The sequence below is a fragment of the Eubalaena glacialis genome, chromosome 8 (assembly GCF_028564815.1).
Source record: "Eubalaena glacialis isolate mEubGla1 chromosome 8, mEubGla1.1.hap2.+ XY, whole genome shotgun sequence".
NCBI classification, from domain to species: domain Eukaryota; kingdom Metazoa; phylum Chordata; class Mammalia; order Artiodactyla; family Balaenidae; genus Eubalaena; species Eubalaena glacialis.
The window spans coordinates 50948977-50972447 of record NC_083723.1 but is presented as its reverse complement, the minus strand read 5'-3'; the positions used below and the strand labels follow the sequence as shown (position 1 = coordinate 50972447).

Below are 23471 nucleotides of genomic sequence, written 5' to 3'. Positions count from 1 at the left end.
AGAGCAACTAAGCCCGTGCACCACAACTACTGAGCCTGCGCTCTAGAGCCCGTGAGCCACAGCTGCTGAGCCCACGTGCCACAACTACTGAAGCCTGTGCGCCTAGAGCCTGTGCTCTGCAATGAGAAGCCACCTCAATGAGAAGCCCGTTGACACAACTAGAGACAGCCCGCGTGCAGCAACGAAGACCCAGCGCAGCCAAAAATAAATAAGATAAATTAAAAACAAAATGTTAAATTATATTAGGTGAAAAACATTTGTCTGTTCTGCTCATTTATCTACCATCCTTGCTAACTCTCTTTATGAAAAACCATTTGTGCAAAGATCTTGATTAGGGAAGAGAAGAAAGTCTTATAGATTATAGATTTTATAAAAACACAGTTGATCAACTCCACCATGGTTGGCTCAGAGTGAAGCCCTTGGTACTCAAATAGAGTTTGAGTGAGATTATGGCCAGAGCTTTACTGCCTTGACCTTCATGGAAACTATGATCACACTGGCCAGGGAACATATACTAGTTTCCTATTAAGATCATGTTTGTTAAGCATCTGTTAGAAAGTTACTGACTCAGCAGGAGTGCCTCTACAAAAGGGCTCCAAATGTATACTGTGTGTAATTGGGCGGTCAGCGCGTGGGCAGTCTCTGTGAGCGGCAGAAAAGGGTGGAAGTGAGGTTTGTTTGGAGGGTCATCTTCTGTGTCTGACCCTGGTCGCACTGGCTTTACTCTCTTGACAGAGCTCTAGAATTGGGTCGGAGATCTATATCCATCATGCAGCAGAGTTTCTTGTTTCCGGGCTCTGATGTCAGAGAGATCTGGATATAAATCCTGGGTCTGCTGCTTACTAGCTGTGTGAACTCTAAGCCTCAGTTTCCACATTTGTATTACTTTTTAGAGCTTTCGTGAGGGTTAAGTCAAGTCATGTCTGTAAAAGCACTCAATTAAGGCTGGTCATTGTTACTTTAGTGACGTGAGGCAAAAGTAAAAATGCAAATCACGATGCTTCCATTTTTTCTGAAAGACTGGATATGAGCTCTAGGGAGTGGAGGATGAGTGTGTGACTGGAGATGGCATTGGGGTACCCCCTAGGATTTCCCATAGCTCCCGGGGTTCATGCTGCTCACTGGCTTTTCAACTCTTCTTTGCTTCCTTCTGTTCCAGAGCCTGAGTTGTAAGAGTCAGAAATAATGGACTGGTGCGTAGGTAATACTGAGGCGGCACGTACATATCCTCCAGCCTACGAGACATTTGCTTCTCAACAGACATAGATTTCATAGTCCGAATAGTCATAGCATTTTGTAGTCAAAAGGAAGCCAGAGGCTGTAAATCGATCCTGCTCATTACTGAGTGCAGAGCAGAGATTCTGCGATTAACTGTGTTGAGGCTTCTAAAGGATACCAGACTAAAGCAAATAGAAAATTTACTAAACATGGTGTTATAGGTTGGATTGTGTCCCCCCACCCCCAAATTCATATGTTGAAGTCCTAAATCCCCAGTACCTCAGAATGTGACTTTATTTGGGTATAGGGTGATTGCAGATGTAACTAATTAAAATAAGATGAGGTCATATTGGAGTAGGGTGGGCCCCTAATCCTGTATGATCAGTGTCCTTAAAAAAGGGAAAATGTGGAGACAGACATGGGCACAGGGAGAACACCATGAAGTCCTGAAAGCAGGTATTGGGGTCATGCATCTATAAACCAAAGAGCACCAAAGATTCCAGCAAACCACAGGAAGCTAGGAGAGAGACATGGAACAGAGTCTGTAGCACAGCCCTCAGAAGGAACCAAGCCTGCCCACACCTTGATCTTGGACTTACAGCCTCCAGAACTGTGATACAATAAATTTCATTTCAGCCAGCCAGTTTGTGGTACTTTGTTTTGACAGCGCTAGTAAAGTAATACACACAGGTAAAATTATTTCCGTTTCTCTGAAACAGGGCTGGGACTAGGGTGAAGCAAATGAAGCACCTGCCTCAGGCACGACATTTAAGGGGCACTAAAAATACCCTTCAGTAATGAATATGCATAACATCTTCATGCAGTATTTAAAAAATTGAAATTAATGCAAAAAATCAATGCCAAACAGAATATCAAAAGTTTAAATAGGGATGGGAACAGTGGTAGCTTCGTGTTGAGCATATCAGAGCCTGGGGCAAAAGGAATGAAAAATTAATAATAAGATCATATCTTTATTTAAACTTTCGATATTTTGTTCATCGTGGATTTTTTTGATACTTTTGATGTTCTAAAATATTGCATAAAATATTATGTATCTTGATCTCTGAGGTTTTTGGCACCCCTTAAATTTTACATCTCACTTGCCTCACCCTAGTCCTTGCCCTGCCTCAAAACCATCCACTGAGGATAGGACCCTACTTTCAACACAGAGTAGGCTGAAACCTGTGTGATTCCCACATTCATCATTTTGTTGTTGGCCAGAGAAATGAAGAAAGAGTGCTTGCCAAATAGTTCCTCCTGTCTTTCATGTCATCTCGAACACAAAGATTAACATGAAATTCCATTTCTCAACTCCAAAGTGACTCCCTTGCTGTCACCCTTTCTTCAGTTCCACTTTATTCTCACATTAATTGTGGACAAAACTTCAGTACCATTATTAATTCTGCTGTCTCTCTTGTCACCCATATCCAGTTGTTAAGTCAGGCTAATTCTTTCCCTATCTCCTAAGTAAAAAGGGCCTTATTGTGCTTTTGTAAAATAAATATTAAAGAATTCATTGAGATATAAGATTTCATATATTTTAACAGGTATAGAGAAGAGAGTAAAAGATTATCAGTAATCTCACCATCCAGAGATACCTTTTCTCAGTATTGTAATGTACATTCTTCCAGACACTATACATTTGTGCTTGCAAATATGTTTTCAAAAATGGGATTATACTGCATATGTTTTTTGGTAGTCTTCTTGTTAATTGCCTTGTGAATTGTGTACGTCTTTTCATGTTCATAAATCTATGTGTAGAAAATAATTTTTAATGGTTTCATGGCATCCAAATAAATGGACGTACCTTCATGTATTTAACCAATATCCTGTTATAGAACATTAGCTTATATCTAGTTTTTACTACTTTACACAACACCATGATGAATATCTCTATACATGTACACTTAACTGATGATTTCTTTAGGCTAAATTATTAGAAGTCAAGTTATTGGGCCAAAAATGTACAGATTTTATTACTTTATTCCTATTGCTAAATTAACAAAATTTTGCTTTTACCATTGGTTTATGGAAGTGCCTCTTTCTCCTAGATCTTATTTGATGTTTTGAATATTTCACTTATTTTGTGAATTGCCTATTCATGTACTTTGTATATTCTCTCTTTTGGGTTGTTCATCTGTTTCAAAGTGGTTTTTTAAACACTTTTATTAAGGATATTGTTTGGATATTAAGTCCTAGTAATGTTATATACATATTGCTAATATTTTTCCAAGTTTACCAGTTGTCTTTTAACTTATGCTGTATTTTACCCAACCAGAAATGTTAAGTTTTATGTAATCAAAAATGTCAATATTTTCCTTTATTTCTTACTTTGGAATCATGCTCAGAAAATCCTTCTCCACCTCAGGACTATATAAGAGTTTACCTAAATTTTCTTTTAGTACAGTCATAGTTTCATTTTTACAAGTACATTTTTAATCCATTTAAAATCCATGTAAAAGTTCTGATGATTCTTTCTGTCAGTTTCTTTCTAACCTTCCTGCTACTGACCTGTTTTGGGCCCTGTATGATTGTAGCCATCTCCTATTTCTTGTCTTTTTAAAAAATATGTATTATTCATATGATCCTTTGGAAAAAAACATTCTGGAGACTGTGCATTGTTAGGAGAAAAAAAAAAAAAACCCTCAGAGCCCTCTAGCCAATTCTATTTTTCTAATCTTGGTACTCAATCTTACCTCTCTACATGAGCTTTCTACTCAAGATGGGCTGAAATAATCCTTGTCTCCCAAACACATCTCCTTGCCTCCGTGCCTCTGTGTATGCTGTTCTCTCCTCATGAAATGCCCTGCCCACACCTAAGCCATTCTTTTTTTTTTTTTTTTTAATAAATGAATTTTTATTTTTTATTTTTTTATTTTTGGTTATACAGGGTCTTAGTTGCGGAAGGCAGGCTCCTTAGTTGCGGCTCTTGGGCTCCTTAGCTGTGGCATGCGAACTCTTAGTTCCCCAGCCAGGGATCGAACCCACATCCCCTGCATTGGAAGGCGGATTCTTAACCACTGCACCACCAGGGAAGTCCCCCAAACCATTCTTTAAGACACCTCCAGGAAGTTGTTTCTGGGCACACTGTTCACAGAACCCTTGCCTGTTTGTGAAACTCCTATGTCACTTATATGTTTGGGTCCTAGTTGTATGCTGGCTTGCTTTGTTATTTAACATTCTACTTGTGTGTTTTAAAGTCATAGATTTAAGGGTTTCAGAGTTGGGAGAGTCTCAAAATATGTCATCCAATGTGTTATCTGACATCAAAACCCTTCTACAATATTCTTGCTAAATAGTCAATAAACTTCTATTTGATTACCTCCAGTAATGGAGAACTCACTATATCCCATGACTGACCATGCCATTCCCAGTTACGTCTTAATGATTAGGAAAATCTTTTCTTATTAAAAGCCCTCAAATCTGCCTTCTTGTGTCTTTTGCTCTTGGAGGGAGTTACGGAAAGAACAGTAAATGTAGGGTCTGGAAAAACTAGTTTTGAATCTTGACTCCACTCGCTAATTGTTTTGTGATCTTGGGCAAAATGCTCTACTTCTGTTGGGCTTCAGTTTCCTCACTTGTAAAAGAGGGCTGATACCTACTTCATATTGTGGTAAGAATAGCATTAACTGAGAATTAAAGTAATTAAATGAGGACATATATGAAAGTCTCTGGCATAGATCTTAGCACTGAGTGTTTGATAAATATTTATTGAATTAGAATTTGATTTATCTTCCGGAACCCTGCAGACAAAATCAAATCCTATAGGCTGATGTTACATACACTTTATGTAAGTCTTTTCTTCTCCATCTAATGTCTCCAATTACTTGAGTTATTTTCTGATATCATGATTTCTTAGGCCCTGATGTCCACCCCCCTACTCTCCTGGTCACTCTCTTCTCAACATACTGCACTTTTTCAGCATACCCCTTAAAGGATGGGATTCTGAACTCTGGCAGGCACCCCCAAAGTCACCGAATCAGCATCCTATCATTCTATATATCAATTACAGTAGCTCTCGAACCTGGATATATATTAGAATCACCTGGGGAGTTTAAAAAAATAGTGATGCCACCCCAGCGCTTCTGTTTTAAAAGATCTTGAGTGACAACTGAGCACTGACACGCTTTGACAGCTGGTCAGGTGATTCTAATGTGCACAGGTCTATACATTCCTTGAGAACAGATTTGCCATCCCTATTTGACATGCTTGGAGTCAGAAATGTTTCAGAATCAGATTCCCCCACCCCCACCTCTTGAAAAGGTAAAATGGTGCATAAATCATTAATATGAAATAGGCTTGGTGGGTCTGGATCTTTCCCTTGCAGTCAAATACATAAATATTTTGACAATGACATACCTAAACATTCAAGTTGAGTGGAAACTGTAAAGACCATAAATAGCCTTGTGTTAGCTGAGATCTAGTTTTGCAGCCAAATGAATTTTGGCACAAAATTTCAGAAGAAAATTGCAGTTTTGAGAACTTCCAAATTGTAGATAAGGGATTGTGGGTCAGTCTTTAGTGGTATCTTTTTAGCATTTAGCCTGGTGCGCTGCCCAAACCTGTGAGCTTAACACATATTCGGTGAATGAATGAATGAGACAAACTTTTCTATTTGTTAACTTTAGAGGTATTAGTATATTTCCTAAAGTCAATTTTCCTCCAACAAAGAGTGCCTCTGGACCTTAAAACTTGAAATAAGCTAATTTGAAAGTCACTGAAGGAGAATAAGAATCAGTTTGTTTTGTTTTTTGTCATCTCAGGATTTTTATACTGGAAATATATACATATCAAATGACTGAAGACAGATGGAGAGCTTTTCTTATATGGGATTGAAGTAAGTGAACCAGTAAATGTTTTTTGCCTATTATGTGCAAAGCATTATAACATATTCTGTAACAATTGAGAAACGGATTAGAGCACAGCTGGAAAAATCTAAGTTGCAGTGAGAATCACAATGAAGGAATCTGAAGAATATTTTGACTTTGAATAACCAACATTGTAAGTCTAATGTTTAATCAACATTAAACAAGGTAGAATGGCAGGAGTTTACACATATTAACAGAATTAAATTGTAAGAATCAGCAAGCATCAATCAATTAACCAATCAGTCTCCAGTTCTCTTTGCTTTCAAAGTAGAAAGTCTCTGAAGAAATGAGATCTGTGTAGACATTTAGCGCAGACTGGGGTGCTCTCAGCCGTTTAAGAGGAGGCATTGGAGTGGCATTAAGATGGTGGTCTTTACTGAGTGGTTCCCTGAAACATTTTTACCGGGAGGAATCTATTTCCTAACTTAGACATTGTATTAATCAGGGTTCTCCAGTGAAACAGAACCAATAGGATGCATATATATTCTGATTACGTGTGTACAGAGATTTATTATAAGAATTTGGCTCACGCAGTTATGGAGGCTGGCAAGTTCAAAAATCTGCAATGTGGGCTGGTACACCCAAGACCCAGGAGAGCCAGTGATGCAGATGAAGTCCAAACTCAGTCTGCTGGAGGATTCCCTTTTCCTTGGGAGGCGAGTGTTTTTGTTCTGTTCAGGTCTTCAACTGATTGGATAAGTCCCATCCACATTATGGAGGGCAATCTGCTTTACTCAGAGTTCACCAATTTAAATATGAATCACATTCAAAAATACTCTTCAAGGTGATACATAAAGTTAACCATCACAGATATTAATGCAAAACAACCTCCCGTCATCTCTCAATATTTAACTTTAATTGATTACAGTTAGATTTGACTATAGTTAGATTTATTTTTCAGAGTTCCAAATGCATATTGCTTTATTTCATAGATTTGTTTTTTTGTTGTTGTTTTTTAGATCTGCACGTGTCTACCAAGCTCCCAGGAGATGCCAGTGCTGCTGGTCTGAGGACCATACTTTGAGGACTCAGGGGCACTATTTTATGCTCCTACCTTCAGAGGGAAACGGTGTATAGCAGAGACAAAGGAATCTTTTATTGAGTTCTGAGTTTCAAAAGTTTAGGTCTTTGGGGGAAAAGGGAAGAGCTTAGGAAAAAATGTAAAGATTGGAGAGAAGTCATGATACAATTGGACTGGATTGCAAAGAAAATCAGTGTCCCTAAGGAGACCCCTTCTCCCTCCTACCCTCTCCCCACCCCCTGGTTGGGAGAAGCAGAACTCCAAGAGAAATGTGGGGAATCTGTGGGGAGTTATAAGATTCATTCATGCCAGGTAGGTGGGAATTTATAAAGGAAATTAATTAGCCCATGTAAGATGTGTTTCATAAGTTTTTTTTTTTTAAACTATGTTCCGTGCTTACTCTGTTCTAGGCAGGGGCAAGCCAAGAGTTTTATGTATTTTATTATTTCATCCTCACAACAACCCCATGAGCCATGGGGTAGCTACTTCTATTATCTACATTTTCAGCAGAGGTTCAGTGAGGTAAGGGGTGTCCTGCCTATCCCATGGTTAATAAGTAGAGGACCCAGGATTTCTGATGAGATTTTTGTGGGGATTAAGTGAATTGATATTTGTATCTGTGAGCCAACTGTGCCTGGCCCATAGTAAATATTATATAAATGTTAGCAATTATTGTTATGATTCCTTGATTTTAGATTTTAGAAGATCCTCTCCCAGTTCTTTCTCTTCTACTGACAGAGCTAGAGTTTTCACCTCTTTCTACCCCTTCTGCCAAAAGACCTGAGACCTGTGTTCACTCCTTCTCTAGCAGAGCCAAGAGACTGGTGGAGAAAACTTCTGTATTCAACATGATTTGTAGGAAGTAAGAAGACAGGGGAAGAAGCTTTTCAGAATATGGAGAGAATTGGCGACACCAGTAGAGTGAAAAGAGGACCGTAGGTATTGTTGGAGAGAAGGGAGAGAGCACGGAAAGTCAGAGCCTTGTGCTTGGCCTCCTTTCTCCAGAGGCCCCAGCTAGCAAAGAGACCTCCCCCATCTAAGTACAGCCATCCCTTGGTACCCCCTGAGGATTGGTTCCAGGACCCCCACGGATGACAAAAATCCACTGATGCTCAAGTCCCTTATATAAAATGGCACTGTATTTGCATGTAACCTATGCATAACCTCCCCTATAATTTAAATAATCTCTAGGTCACTTATAATACCTAATACAATGTAAATGCTATATAAAAAGTTTCTGGTATGCTGCAAATTCAAGTTTTGCTTTTTCGAACTTTCTGGAATGTGTTTTCCCAAATGTTTTCCATCCATGGCTGGTTGAATCTGTGCATGTGGAACCCTCAGATATGGAGGGCTGACTGTAGTGCAAAGGAATGAAGTAGTTGCATTGGAGGCTCAGTGACAAATCCTGTATCCTTCACTCCCTTGTCCTCTACAATTGGCACTTTTCACTTGAACCATTGAATAAAGAACTGCTGAAACTATCCTTAGGGTCTAGTGGTTGTATGCAGTTGACCCTTGAACAGCATGGGTTTGAACTTCGCAGGTCCTCTTATAGGTGGATTTTTTTCGATAGTAAATGCTACAGTACTATTCCATCTGAGGTTGGTTGAATCCTCGGATGTGGAACCGGGGATATGTAGGAACTGCGGATAATGGAGTTATATAAGTCATACTTGGATAGTGCAGTGCCCCTCAACCCTGTGTTGTTCAAGGGACAACTATATTTTGCTTGAGCATAGGCGGAAGAGGAGGTAACTGGAGCACGGGAGGTGGTAGGTCCTTTTTATATGGTCACAGGCAGACTGTCAAGCATGAAGAGCAGGCACCTGAAGTCAACAACAGGCCAGAACAATGAGGAAGAGCTTTTCATTTTATATTCTTCACCTGGATAACTGAATACTGGTGTACCTGATAGACACATATAGACAGATTTGCATGAACTAGTGAATTCTGCTTTTTGCGTAAGCCAGTTTGAGTTAGGTTTCTGTCATTTCTAGCCACAAAGAATCCTGATTGGTCATGCCACATAATTTGAGAAATTAATTTTTTTTTCTGTTAAATACAAGGAACCTGAAGAACTGAAGAAGTAGTAGATTTCATTTCCCTGATTTTAACGGGCAAAGACTCAGGCGGTATTCTGGATGGACTAATTAAAAATGAGAAGATGAATCAGGATTTTGACACCAGGGTCATTCATGGAGGGTATTAGTATTTACACATATCTAAAGCTCTAAGTGTAAAGGCTGAATTGGAACTGAGGGTCAAAACTTCTTTTGTTTACCCTCATGGAAGTCTGCCTCTAAAGAGAGAGAATGTGCTGATCCTGTTGGCGTCATGCATTTCTAGTTATATGGCAATTTTAAAAACTGTATAATACTAAGTGGGCATTTGGTTTTTAATGCTTCAGTCTCCTGAATTCATTAATATGAGTCTACCCTTGGGAGATGGCAGTATACCAGTTACTTAGCTATTGTCATTTCACTCCACATTTAACCTATTCTAGTCTGCTCTGTGATGATGTAGCTGGGGCTTTGCAAACTACATTTCCCAGAATCCTTTGCCTGCCAGGTTCCTTGAGTAGCAGGCCTTTCAAAGAAATTGGAAGTTAGGAGGAGGAGAGAAGGGATTACCATCCTGTGGGCTTGCTATTCCCGTTAATGAGGCACCTACATGGGCATTTCGTTCCAGGCTCCAGTTCCTTTGGGTATTTTGCTCATTTGTCTGCTTAGAGATTCCTGGAGCAGCCAGGTCTCCCTCTGAGCTTCTAGGCTCTGATAATCTAAACTCTCCTTTGTATTTCCCTAGCCTAAGGGGTGGTAGCTATACTTATTATCTCTGGGTTACCTCAGTGTTTCAGTGTTTTTGCCCTTTCAGCCCACCAACACCTGTGTAACCAATTCCTTATATAATATTTAATTCCCTCTTGAAATATTTACTTTGGTGTCTGTTTTCCTAACTAGATCCCAACATGTAGTAATAGAAACGATCCCAGGAAACATGTCCTAAAAGGTGGAATTCTGGAGCTGGTTCAGTTACGTTCTTGGCCTTGAATTACTTCTTAATGCCTTGGCAATAAAAAATGAGTTGTTAATAGTCCATGACATGCACTAGTATCATGATTAATTAAATGATCTCTTGTGGTTGATTATGATGAAGTGTTTGCTGAAGCAAACATCTTGGATACCAAGTGGCTGTCATACATATCTTTTTGGTTGTAGTGAAAACTATGAAATCTAGAAGGTAGGGTAACTCCTTGATTGAACTGATGAGCTTACTGAGAGAAAATGATAAATTCAGACCTTTTAACTCTCAACTAGACACTGTTGGAGATTCAGAGAGTTTCTGTAGCCATCCTAAAAGAATCTTTTACTTTCTGTAGCCACTAAGCTGACTTTGCTGAAGATCAGGCCATAATTTAATTGGTTGCAGAATTACAATAAAAGTTGGATTTATAAAGTGCCAATCTGTTACTTGAAAGTTAAGACATTGATTGGGAAGGAGTGGGACCTGGAGTGGGGTACCTGTATGAATTCAGATGGAGCAGAGAGTCTGGAACCCCTGAGTTTTTCTGAGCCTCCTTTGCCTCCTGCTGTAACTGAGGAAACTGGCTTTCCCTTATTCCAAGGTCCTGTAATAACCTCACCTAAGTTGGTTGCAGTAAAAAAGGATGCCTAGCCTTGTCAAGACCCACCAGCACCATCTCTGATGACCTCTACAACTCAAGTCAGAACAAGTACAGGGTATGAGTACAAGAAGAGTGTAGCTATAACTGAACTCAGGTCTGGCTGCTTGCTGCTTGAAAATCAGTACCCAAGAGAGAGGCAAATGTTGGTAGAAAGGAGAGTTGCTTTTAATCAGAATGCTGACGATCTGAGGAGATGGTGGACTCAGTGTCCCCCAAAAACCATCTCCGAAGATTCTGTTCAGCCATGAAAGCTATTAAAGAGAAAAAGGGAAGTAACCTCAGTTAATCATTGAGGTAGGGGGTCAGAGTCATCGCCCTCCCCCACCGCGTGCAGGCTTGCATGCAGGCTTGTCGACTTCTTGTGATCTTTAGATGCTATCTTGTTCACACAGTTTATTCACGAGATTACTGAAGGGGAAGCTAGGGAAGAGACCTGGTCATCTGTTAATTACTTATTCTTCATTTCCACTTCTTTGATCTATGGAAAGACGAACAAGTTAGGCAAAGTATTGTGTGATCAAAAGATTTGAAAGGTGTGCTAGGGCCGGAGATGAGTAGAGCATGGGGGCGCCTGGTTTAAGGTTAGTGACAAGACCAAGGGGCCTCCTGCAGAGAGCTCTTTCCTGCAAAGGGCGCTTTCCTGCCAAAAGCTGCTTACATAGCTATGCTCAAAAGAATTGCAAAATTTGCTATTATATACTGGCAGAAACTTGGTGAATTTATGTGGGAATGGATTTTCTGCTTGTTAGATTGAGATAGATGGACTATAACAATGGATTAGGCTAAGTTTATTGATATGAATTCACAGAGAGTCTGGATTTAATACATTGGTTCAAGCAACCGGAAGTGGCTGTAACAGTTTGCTTGGTTGATTGAATGAAACTTGGACTCAGTGGTTGTCTGCATTCATTGAGGTTGAGATGCCAGAATTTCCAGGCCTAATGTTAAGGAAGAAATCCAAAGTTTTAGGGAGGTGGGAACTTTGGAGTGGATTAATCATATGCAGTCTCATACTGCCCTGCTCCCTCCACTGTAATGTTAGAGAACACCCAGCGATTACTCCCTTCACTAAGGCATTAAGAAATATATGAGTGAGAGGAGCTCCAGCATCTATAAAAATAACTGTGTGACTGTGATGGCTGTTCTCTGGAGGCTAGGGATGAGGGATTCAGAATGCTTTGACACACTTTACACAGGAAAACACTGAGGGCCCCCCAAAATTTAAGTTTGTTGGGAGTAGATGTAGAACAAGAGCCCGTGTATATTGATTTCCGGTCTGAGACTTCCTTATTAAACTTCATTTAGGCCAAATTTCATCACATTGTTTTGGTGTGTACTTCAAGACTCAAGACCACTTTGATTTTACACATTTATATTCATGCATACTTGTTTTCTCTCTCACATTTGACCCATGGGTAGAAAATCAAGAGACAATCCCATAACATGCAAAAACAAAAATTGCAGTCCATTACAGTAACTCTGCTACATGCATGTTTATGCTGCTTTCAAACTCCAAAGGCAGAGTTGAGCAGTTGCAACAGAAACCTTATGACCTGCAAAGCCTGAAGTGTTTACTCTCTGGCCCTTTATGGAAAAAGTTTGCCCACCCCTGCTCCAAAAATGAAAACATTGTAGATAAAGCTTAAGTTCTTCATGATCACCCTTCTTTTTGTCAATATAAATTCAATAATATTATGTTTTCATGTTGGTAGATTACTTGCAGATTTAAATAATCTATGATTTCTCTGTCATTAGGAAAGATGGGGCAAAGTTCTCAGAAGACAGAGCAGAATGACTGTCTCCTAAAGAAAGGTAGGCTACTTGGTCTCCCTTTTCACAGCATATTTTAAGGATTATAATTACTACAGAGAACTTTTACAGATCACTGATGCAAAGTTGCCTCCTGATGATTAAGAGGTGACTTTATTTTTTCAACTATTGACATTCACTACATTAAAAAAAGAAAAAAAAAACCTTTCCTCACTGATTTTTTAAGGCCTGATAATTTGTCAAATTTAATACACATTCATTATGTAAAATTGGAAAAATATAAAAAAGTAGAAAGAAAAAACATATAACTCTCTAGACCAACCACCTAAAGACAACCATTGTTAATTTGGTTTCTTTCTTAGCATTAATTTTAATTGAAAAATGCTCAATGAATAGAAAGAAAAAATTGACGCATCATTATTTTCTGGCTGTTTGTAGCTTAGCTTCAATTGTAATATTTATAGAATATTTAGTCAATAAATAATTAGTTGTCACCTGCCTCTTTTTACCTTGTGAAATGTAAGATTGCATGTATTTTCCAAAAGTCAAGAAAAACATATTCATATCTAAGACAGGCCATTATTTCCTAAATTACTGAAGTCACCCTGGAGATGAAGTTGTTTTGAGATGACTGATTTTTTTCATTATCCCACCAGCCTGAATATTGACTGCTGTGATCCTTTTTCACCATTCACACTTAAAAAATCTCTCAGGAAAAGGGAAACATAAAAAGCCCCTAGGATCCTTCTCCATTTCAGTGCCTCTGTCACCAAGTGCCCTTGTCTAGCCTCTTGTCTCCCGTGGGAAAATCCACTGTGGCTGCTCAGACAGATGTGTCTTCTGGAGAGATGCCATGATGGAGTGCTTCCTGATAATGTCTGTCTGAAGACCTGTTTCACACACTTCTTCTCAAGGGATTAAACGGATATACTGGCTGAATCATAGTTTGATTCTTATGTCAGCCTTGCTTTTCTTCCCCAGGATTACCTTAACATTTTAAAAGAAATCTTCAGGGGCTTCCCTGGTGGCGCAGTGGTTAAGAATCCGCCTGCCAGTGCAGGGGACACGGGTTCGATCCCTGGCCCGGGAAGATCCCACATGCCGCGGAGCAACTAAGCCCGTGTGCCACAACTACTGAGCCTGCGCTCTAGAGCCCGTGAGCCACAACTACTGAGCCCACGTGCTACAACTGCTGAAGCCCGTGTGCCACAACTACTGAAGCCTGCATGCCTAGAGCCTGTGCTCCACAACAAGAGAAGCCACCGCAATAAGAAGCCCGCGCACCGCAACCAAGAGTAGCCCCCACTCGCTGCAACTAGAGAAAGCCTGCGCACAGCAACAAAGACCCGATGCAGCCATAAATAAATAAATAAATATATAAATTTATTAAAAAAAAAATCTTAAGTGAATACTAGATTGGTCTCCTAGTATAGCTGCTGAATCAAATTACCTCAAATTTAGTGGCTTAAAATGACACAAATCTATTATCTTACAGTTCTGGAGGTCAGGAGTCTGAAATAGTTCTCACTAGACTAAAATCCAGGTGTTGGCAGGACTGTGTTCTTTTCCAGAGGCCCTAGGGGAGCATCTGATGTCTTGCATTTTCTAGTGTCTAGGCGTCTCCCACATCCCCTTCCATCTTCAAAGCCAGCAATGGCCTGTCCGGTCTTTCTCATAGTGCATCACTCTGACACTGACACTCATGTGTCTCCCACATTTAAGGTCTCTCATGATTACATTGGGCCCACCCTGGATAATCCAGGATAATCTCCCAGGTCAAGATCCTTAACTTAATCACAGCCACAAAGTCCTTTTCGGCATCTAAGGCAACATGTTCACAGGTTCTAGGGATAAGGACATGGACATCTTTCCAGTGGGGTACATCATTCTACCAACCACAAATACTGTAACTCAAAAGAGTGGATAATGTCTGAAATGGGACAGAATCATTGGGGAGATACTGTTTTCCTTTTGCTATTTCTGTCATACTAGTTTACTACTTCAGCTGTTGTAGTGTAAAATACCTTTCAGGAGTAAAATTATTATTCTTGCAAGTCCTTTTTCAGGGCTGGCCCAAGGCAAAATGGTGATGTAATTTGTCTGACCTGTCAAATTTTTTCCTTCCAGTTTTATTTATCCTTTCCCAGAACTCTGCTCTCTTCTCTTACCCTCAGTCTTAGGTTAATCCTGATAAAATATTTTGTAATAGGAGCTAAAGAAATGACCCTCCTGAGGATATTTTCACATTATAAAAAGGTTTCGAAAATCCAAAGACTTAAAGACACAGAGTGGAGCTATAGGTTCCAAAATGATCCGTAATAGGCTGATAGTAAATTATATTCAAATGTTTGTTCATTATGTGCTTTGCTTGTCACTGCGAGGGTTCAGAGTAAAGCTCAGTTGCCATTCTCAAGGAGTTGATAGTCTGGTCAATTTAAAATTCATATTCTTGCATCAGAGGACTTTCAAACCACCCATGTAGGTTCTAGTCCTTTGTAGCTATGTTATCATTGACAAACATTAGGATTTGAAAAGTGGGATTTTTTTTTTAAATGGAATTGCTATAGACCTATATTTACCAATGGTTGCAAATTTACTAATACAATTGACCCTTGAACAACACCGGGGTTGGGGCGCTGACCCTTCACCCACTCAAAAATCTGCTTACAGTCTGCCCTCCATATCCACGAGTTCTACATCTGCAGACTCAACCAACCTTGGATCGTGTAGTACTGTAGTATTCACTGTTGAAGAAAATCCACGTATAAGTGGACCTGTGCCTTTCAGACCTGTGTGTTCAAGGGCCATCTGTACAGTGTGCCAATAAAACGAAGGCTTCAAGTTTCCTATGTCTTCTGATAGAAGAAGTGGGGGGAGAACGGGATGAGATATAAACCTTAAATTTGCCAGTTTACAATATCTTCTGGTTTAAATATTTTCTTCTGATTGACTCAGATTCTTAGATTTAAAACTTATTTCCCCTCCTTCTATACCTTTCCAAAATGGTATCTGGACACCAAACAAACCTACCTTGTGCTCCAGAAGGACATACTATCTCTATCTTTCAAGACTGCTCTCTACACAAGCATCCCAGAAAAGATAGCCTCTGCTTACATGATGTAAAGAAACACAAAAATACATGGGGAATTGTCTCCCAATGCACGCATCCTTAACCATAACAATTAAATTTCCCAGCTCAGCCTTAAAGGTAGAAGGGGCATTTGTCCTACATTATGGAAGAAACTATGCTCAGAGTCTTAAAGCCTTGACTAAAGTTATAAGAGCTTTGGAACTACCAGAAACTAGGGATTATTATGAATAAAATAGTTTGGTTTGATATCTGCCAAATATTTCCCAAATTATCTATTGACTTTACATTTGTATATCTTTCCTATTTAAAATTTAGGAAGACCACAACTACATGGTGCTTGTAACACACAGATACAGTCTTGACTAGGACAATCGCAATCTAAAGACTGCATTTACCTGAATTCTCAAAATTTCTTTTAGGAATATTTTATTTTGGTGTTTTATTTTGACATGTACACTGTCAGGGAGTAAGGTGGTTCATGCTGTTAGTCAGGGTAATTAACATTAGTTGCTAACAAACAACTCCCAAGTTTCAGTGACATAATACAAAAAGTTTTGTTTCTTACTCACGTCACAGACCAAAGCAGGTCAGATGGCTCTCCCAGGGGTTCTCTCCTACGATGTTGAGTCAGGGATCCAGGCCTGTTTCATCTGGTGGTTCTACTTTCCAGTAGGGCCTCCAGAGTCCTTCAGTGCCCTCCATTTGGCCAGCTAACTAGCAAAGAGGGTTGAGGACCAGGTGGGATATTATAGGGGTCAGGCCAGAAAGTGAGGTATATGACCACCCACATTTCACTGGCCAAAAGGAGTTACATGGCCTGACCTAGATGCAAAGAGTAGGGAAACGTGACCTTCGTATTGTCTCTGTCATGTTCTTTAATAAGAATCTATCAGTCAACATTATTTATTGATGATCAGCTTGGTGCATATCATCGTATTAGGTACTATGAAAGTAAAAAGAGAGTCAAAATTTCCTATGCATGGATATAAAGAATGGATTAAGGCAAGAAGTCTTTTTGACTCATTCTGTTAAATAAATGATTTAGTAATAGGGTGAATCCAAAGCTCCATTGTGAGTTAGTTGTTTAGAAATAGGGGCACATTTAACTCCCAGAAATAGTGTATAAATTATGGTGTATGTATTAGATAACATGTATTCCAGGTTCAAATTTCAGATGCCCAGATCACTGGTAGGGATTGCAGACTGCTTTCCATGTTCAACAGCTGAAGAGGGCAAACCTAACCAGTCATAAGAACTTGTGTATAACAGGTTAATTTTTTTTCATAAGCATAAAAAAGGTACTGCATGTGAAGCAGTCAGTGACATCTTAAAGGAGGATGGAGTTGGGACTTGGGATTTGGGTCCTGAGAAAACTATATAAAAGAACAGGAAACAAATGACAGGACACGATTATCATCCGATTGGCAAGGGCTGCTATATAAAATAAGAGGGGAAAGGAACTAGCATAATTATTATGTAGTGACGTTAATAGACAAAGAAAACATAAGTTAGAATTACCATGACCTCCATTTTGTTGCAACAGAGATAAATATATTTTCAAAAGACCTGGTGACCTTGTAATTATGGAATGAAAGCAAATTAAGCACCTGCGTGCCTTCTGAGGTCCAATTTTGCTCACCCCGCACCGCCCCCATTTGTATTTATAAATGATTCAGATGTTTAGATAGCACAATGATGGTAGTAGGGAGCTGATATTTGTTGAATGCCTGTTATATGTTGAGAACCATAAGGTGCTTTTGTTTTTTTTTAGATAAGTTTACTGTTTTAATTCTCACGAGGATGCTCTGAGGCAGGCATGATTACCCCTGTTTTAACAGAAGAGAAAGCTGAAGCCCAGTGAAGTTGCATGACTTGATGAAGGGCATGTGACTAATTGCGGAACTGGAACTGGAAAGCAAGTCTTTGGACTTTTTTTTTTAATTGCTTTGCATTGTAATGGTGACACGAATATAACATTATTATAATCTCTGGTTGATATTTTACACATTTTATAAAGCCATGTAAGGGAGAGTAAAAGATTGCTTGCTGGAACTCTACAGAAGAGGTAAAACAAAGAAAGGTGAAATATTGAAATGTATTGATTTTGATCACAGAATGGTAGATCTCACTCTACCATTCACGCTCTCATTCTCTTTCTCTTCCTTTCTGATTTATATCTCATCAGTTTCTGGAGAAGGATTGATGGAGACTCTTTGGTTGACTCCCAGGAAAGTAATATGTAGTGAAATTATTTCCAAAGTTTAGCAAAATACATTGGTTGCCTTCATATTGTGAAGAACCAACAATACTGATAAATGAAAAAAAAATCCATGTAGGTAGTACATGCTTTTACGCTTTATATGAATGGAGTCATATTATAAGCATTTTCCATAGCCTGCTTTTTTGTTTAAGATTATGTTATTAGGATTCATCCCTATTGTTTTGTGTAGGTGTAGTTCTTTAATTTTTACTGTCGTATGTGAAATTCCATTGCACATATATACCACAATTTGTTTATCCTTTGTATTGTTGATAGACATTTGGGTTGTTTCCAGGTTTTTGCCATAACAAGTAAATGCTGGTATGAATGTATGCAATGGTGCATGTATGTATCCTGGTGCATGTATGCAAGTGTCGCTGTAGAGGATATATATTCTTAGGAGTATAATTGCTGGGTCAACTTTATTAGGTAATAAAGTTGCATCAACTTCATCAGATAATGTCATAGTGTTTTTCCAGAGTGAGTTTTGTATCAGTTTACACTCCAAACAGCCATGTAAAAGTTTTATTTGTTCCACAACCACTTTTTATACTTATTATTGTCATTTTTTTACTTTTGCTAATCTGGTAGCTCAGTGTAATTTTAATTAGTATACCTCAAGTACTAATGAGATTAAACACTGTTTCTTATGTTTTTTGGTCATTCTTGTTTCTACTTTTCTGTTACTTTCTAGGATCTTTGCCTATTTTCTATTGGGTTGTCTTTTGATCATTGATTTGAACACGTGTTGTTGTTTTTTTTAAAACATATCTTCTGGATACTAATCATTTGATAGTAGTTTGTGATGCAAATCTTTCCTTTCAATTTATGATTTATCTTTTTCATTTTTAAAATAATTTTTTTGGGTAAACACAAGTATTAAATTTTAATGTAGTCAAGTTTATCACTGTTTCTTGTATAACTTGTGCTTACTGTGTCTTAGTTAAGAAACCCTTTCTATCCTAAGGTTGTAGAGATAATCTCTCATATCTTCTTCAAAAATGTTTTATTTTTCATTTTACCATTTTAACCATTTAAAAATTTTTTTTAATTTAATTTTATTTATTTTTAAAAATTTATTTATTTATATTTATTTTTGGCTACGTTGGGTCTTAATTGCTGCACGCGAGCTTTCTCTAGTTGTGGTGAGCGGGAGCTACTCTTCCTTGTGGTGTGCGGGTTTCTCATTGTGGTGGCTTTTCTTGTTGCAGAGCACGGGCTCTAGGCGTGTGGGCTTCAGTAGTTGTGGCACGCGGGCTCAGTAGGTGTGGCATGCGGGCTCTAGAGCGCAGGCTCCATAGCTGTGGCGCACAGGCTTAGTTGCTCCGCGGCATGTGGGATCTTCCTGGATCAGGGCTCGAACCCGTGTGCCCTGCATTGGCAGGCAGATTCTTAACCATTGCACCACCAGGGAAGTCCTGAATTTTATTTTATTTATTTTTTTATACAGCAGGTCCTTATTAGTCATCAATTTTATACACATCAGTGTATACATGTCAATCGCAATCTCCCAGTTCATCCCACCCCCACCCCCACCCCCATGGCTTCCCCCCCCTTGGTGTCCATACGTTTGTTCTCTACATCTGTGTCTCAACTTCTGCTCTGCAAACTGGTTCATCTGTATCATTTTTCTAGGTTCCACATACGTGCGTTAATACACGATATTTGTTTTTCTCTTTCTGACTTACTTCACTCTGTATGACAGTGTCTAGATCCAGCCACGTCTCAACAAATGACCCAATTTCGTTCCTTTTTATGGCTGAGTAATATTCCATTGTATATATGTACCACATCTTCTTTATCCATTCGTCTGTTGATGGGCATTTAGGTTGCTTCCATGACCTGACTATTGTAAATAGTGCTGCAATGAACATTGGGGTGCATGTGTCTTTTTGAATTATGGTTTTCTCTGGGTATATGCCCAGTAGTGGGATTGCTGGGTCATATGGTAATTCTGTTTTTAGTTTTTTAAGGAACCTCCATACTGTTCTCCATAGTGGCTGTATCAATTTACATTCCCACCAACAGTGCAAGAGGGTTCCCTTTTCTCCCCACCCTCTCCAGCATTTGTTGTTTGTAGATTTTCTGATGATGCCCATTCTAGCTGGTGTGAGGTGATACCTCATTGTAGTTTTGATTTGCATTTCTCTAATAATTAGTGATGTTGAGCAGCTTTTCATGTGCCTCTTGGCCATCTGTATGTCTTCTTTGGAGAAATGTCTATTTAGGTCTTCTGCCCATTTTTGGATTGGGTTGTTTGTTTTTTTAATATTGAGCTGCATGAGCTGTTTATATAAAAAATTTTTATTTTTCAATACACGATTTTCTTGATATATATGGTGTGCTTTAGGAATATAATTTATTCTTTTCTATATGGTTAACCAGTTAGAATCCCTACATTCTCCACCAAATTGGGGTGCTAACACTGTCATATATCAGGTTTCATGACTTGTATAATCAAAAAGCCCTTTTCTTAGATCAGATTCAACAACATTTTATTATATGGTTATGATTAAATGTATTTTCATTGAAAAATAAAGTGTGGCTTAGGTGGGTTAATCTAGATCTGCTGAGCAGCAAGCAGGAAAGGTGTAAAAGAGAGCACTGAGGCAGGGAGACCAGTTAGGAGTTTACCACAAGTTCAAGAAAATGAGGTTCTGAATCATGACGGTGATATGACAGTGGAAAGGACAAAAATGTGAGAAAACTTGCAGAAAACGAACTGACTGTATTTGGTAAATAATTAAATATGGAAAGTAAAGTAAGGTAAATGTTAAGTGTGACTACAAGTTTTGAGATTGGATGACTCAGGTTTCAGGAAAAACAAGATTATTTCAATGTTAAATTTACTAAAATTGATACAGCTAGAGGTCACTGAGGTAGAGATTTAGGAAGTTTTTGTATATAGTTAGGTTAAATCTGTTGGAGGGATACTTTTAATAAACTTTGTTGGATTATGCATTCTTATTGTTTCATAGGAATTCTTTATATATTCTAGCTACAAATCCTTCTTCCAGGAATATCTTCTTCTGTTTGTGTCTTTTTGTTTGTTTTTAATCTTTTTATGGTATCTTTTGAGAAACAGAAGTTCTTAATTTCTATGTAGTCAATTCCATCAATCATTTCCTTTATGTTGCACATTTTATTTAAGAAAGTTTTCTGTGCTGTGGGGTCATGAAAATATTTTCCTATATTGTATTTTAATTATATTTTTAACAGTCACATAGATATTTAATCCAAATGAAATTGAGTGTTTATGGTATCAGGTAAGGATACGTTATCATTTTTTTCCCCTTATGGATACTCAATTATCCCAGTACCATGTTGAAAATTCCATTTGTCTCCCATTAATTTTTAAAACCACCTTGGTCATATATCAACTGATAAATGGGTGAGTCTATTTCTAAGCATTTCATTCTATTTCATTTCTCTAATTGTCAATCTGTGTAAACACCACCTGATTTAAATTTCTATAACTTTATTAAAAATCTTGATATCTAGTAAGGCAACTTCTCCAAACTTTTTTCTTCCTCAGTTGAATAGTGTCTTGACAATTTTTTGATCCTTGAAACTCACTACAAATTTTAGACTCAACATGTTAATTTGTACACACACACACATCTGATGGGATTTTTATTGGCACTGTACTGAATTTACATAACAATTACAGAGCTGTCATCTATATGATATTAGTCTTTGAGTTCATGAGCATGGTGTACCTCTTGATTTATTTAGGTCTTCTTTAATGTTTTTCAGTACAGTTTTATATTTTTGTCCATAATGATTTTGCATATTTTTATTAAGTCTATTTCTGAGTATTCCATAAATTTTTATTTTAGTTTAAAAAATATTTTTCAACTCTGTATTATTGGTGTATAAAATGTAACAGATTTTTACCCTGCAAATTTACTAAACCCTTCTTATTCTAGAAATTATCTATAGTACTGTTGGATGTTCATAACACTCATATCTCTTGAAAGTAATGATATTTTAATTTCTTCCCTTCTGTTCTTTCTATTGTTTATTTCCTTTTATTCCCTTTTGGTATTGGCTAGAAACTCCAGTACAAAGCTGAGAAAAATTGGGCATTCTAGTCATTGTCCTGATTGCAGAAGGAATGTTTTTATCATTAAGTATGATATTTAGTGGTAGTTGTTTTTGTAGATACTCTTTATTAGATAAGGAGAGTTTGCTAATTGAAAAAAATCAAGGTTGAATTATTGAGCTGGACCAAGAGAAAGGGAAATAGAATGGGAAAGGAGAGTCCATTGAGTTTTTTATTCCAATTTTAATAGTTTTAATTTCTAAGTGTTCTATGTAGTTCCCACCCGCTTTTTTCTTTCCTTCTGTCCTTTCCTTCTGTTCTTTCCTTCTTTGCTTTCTTTCTTCCTCTTTCCCTTCCTCTCTCCTTCTCTTCCTTCCTCCTTCCTTCTTTCTCTCTCTCTAAAACCAGTTTTGTCTTTTTAAAATATATTCTCTTTCCCTTCTTTTTCAGGGTCCTCTTAATTTTTAAAATAGATAAGTTTAATATTTATATTTTGTCTTCTAATTCCAATATCTGGAATCTTTACATATCTAACTTTGCTGTCTGTTGTTTCTATTACCTCTGACTCTAGGTGGCTTGTTTCCTGATGCATTTTGTGAGTTTTTAAACTATAAGTTCATATGTTTGGGAATTTTATCTGTTCGAATTTTTTAAGCCCTGTGTTTGTAATTTATAGCTCCACTGACTATTTGCCTTTGCTCCTGCCGAATATTGGGGAACTCTACCAAAATAGAAACAGTTTAAAGTAAATTTTCTTGCCGGGGGATTTTTCTGGATATATGAGTATATCCAGAAAATATGAGATTGGGCTAGTATGAGATTGGGCTACAAGCTCAAGTGAGAGCCAGCTTGTGGGTAGGAATTCCAAGGGACGATTTAGTGTTTCCTTCTACCCAATGACACATTTTATAATAGGCCATTTTCCTTGTTGTCCTCTGGATTTATTTCTAGTTCACATATACCTTGAGGGTTTAGGCCTCTGGGGTACCTGATTTATTAAGGCATCGCCTCTCAGACTCCTCATCTTGGTCAGGTAGCTCCCAGAGTTGTTACCTGTGAATACAGAAACTCAAGTTCACCTTCATGGGCAAATGTCCTCAAAGTGAAAGCCAGATTCAAAGCTCAGCTTACCTCTCTGGATTCCTACATTTACTTAGTTTTTGGTTTCTGAAGGTCCTTACTTTCTTGCTAATACAAGGTGTATTTAAAAATATTTTTTATTATTTTAATTATTTTCAGTGGGAGGGTTGGTCACGGTGTTGTGTGTCGTATTACTGAAAATGGATTTTTTTAGTCTTCGAAAATAATATATTCCTATAAAATTTAGATTGGCATGAAAAGAATGCAGGGGATCCTCTGAATAGTAGATAACATAAATGTAAGATCATAGACTAGACATTTATTCATTTATTCACTCTCTTATACATGTTTACTGGGCACTGTGTAATATGAGGTGCTGTGTTACACTGCAGAAGATGCCAGTAAGTATACTGAAAGGTCCCTGGATATC

General features: G+C 38.1%; 1 long non-coding RNA gene across 6 annotated transcripts in view; it reads left to right on the top strand.

Annotated features, from left to right (window-relative positions):
• Positions 1-17614, top strand: part of LOC133096778 (uncharacterized) — a 57557-nt gene extending 39943 nt beyond the window's left edge. For 4 of the 6 annotated variants that reach the window (XR_009701828.1, XR_009701831.1, XR_009701830.1 and 1 more), the window contains 5 exons: positions 5982-6055; positions 7046-7419; positions 7916-8042; positions 12551-12607; positions 13547-13917. This is a non-coding gene — a long non-coding RNA (uncharacterized LOC133096778). Of the gene's footprint in view, positions 1-5981; positions 6056-7045; positions 7420-7915; positions 8047-12550; positions 12608-13546; positions 13918-17427 lie in introns of those variants that run through there. The other 2 variants (XR_009701832.1, XR_009701829.1) reach the window with 2 other exon arrangements.
• Positions 17615-23471: the final 5857 nt, after the last annotated feature.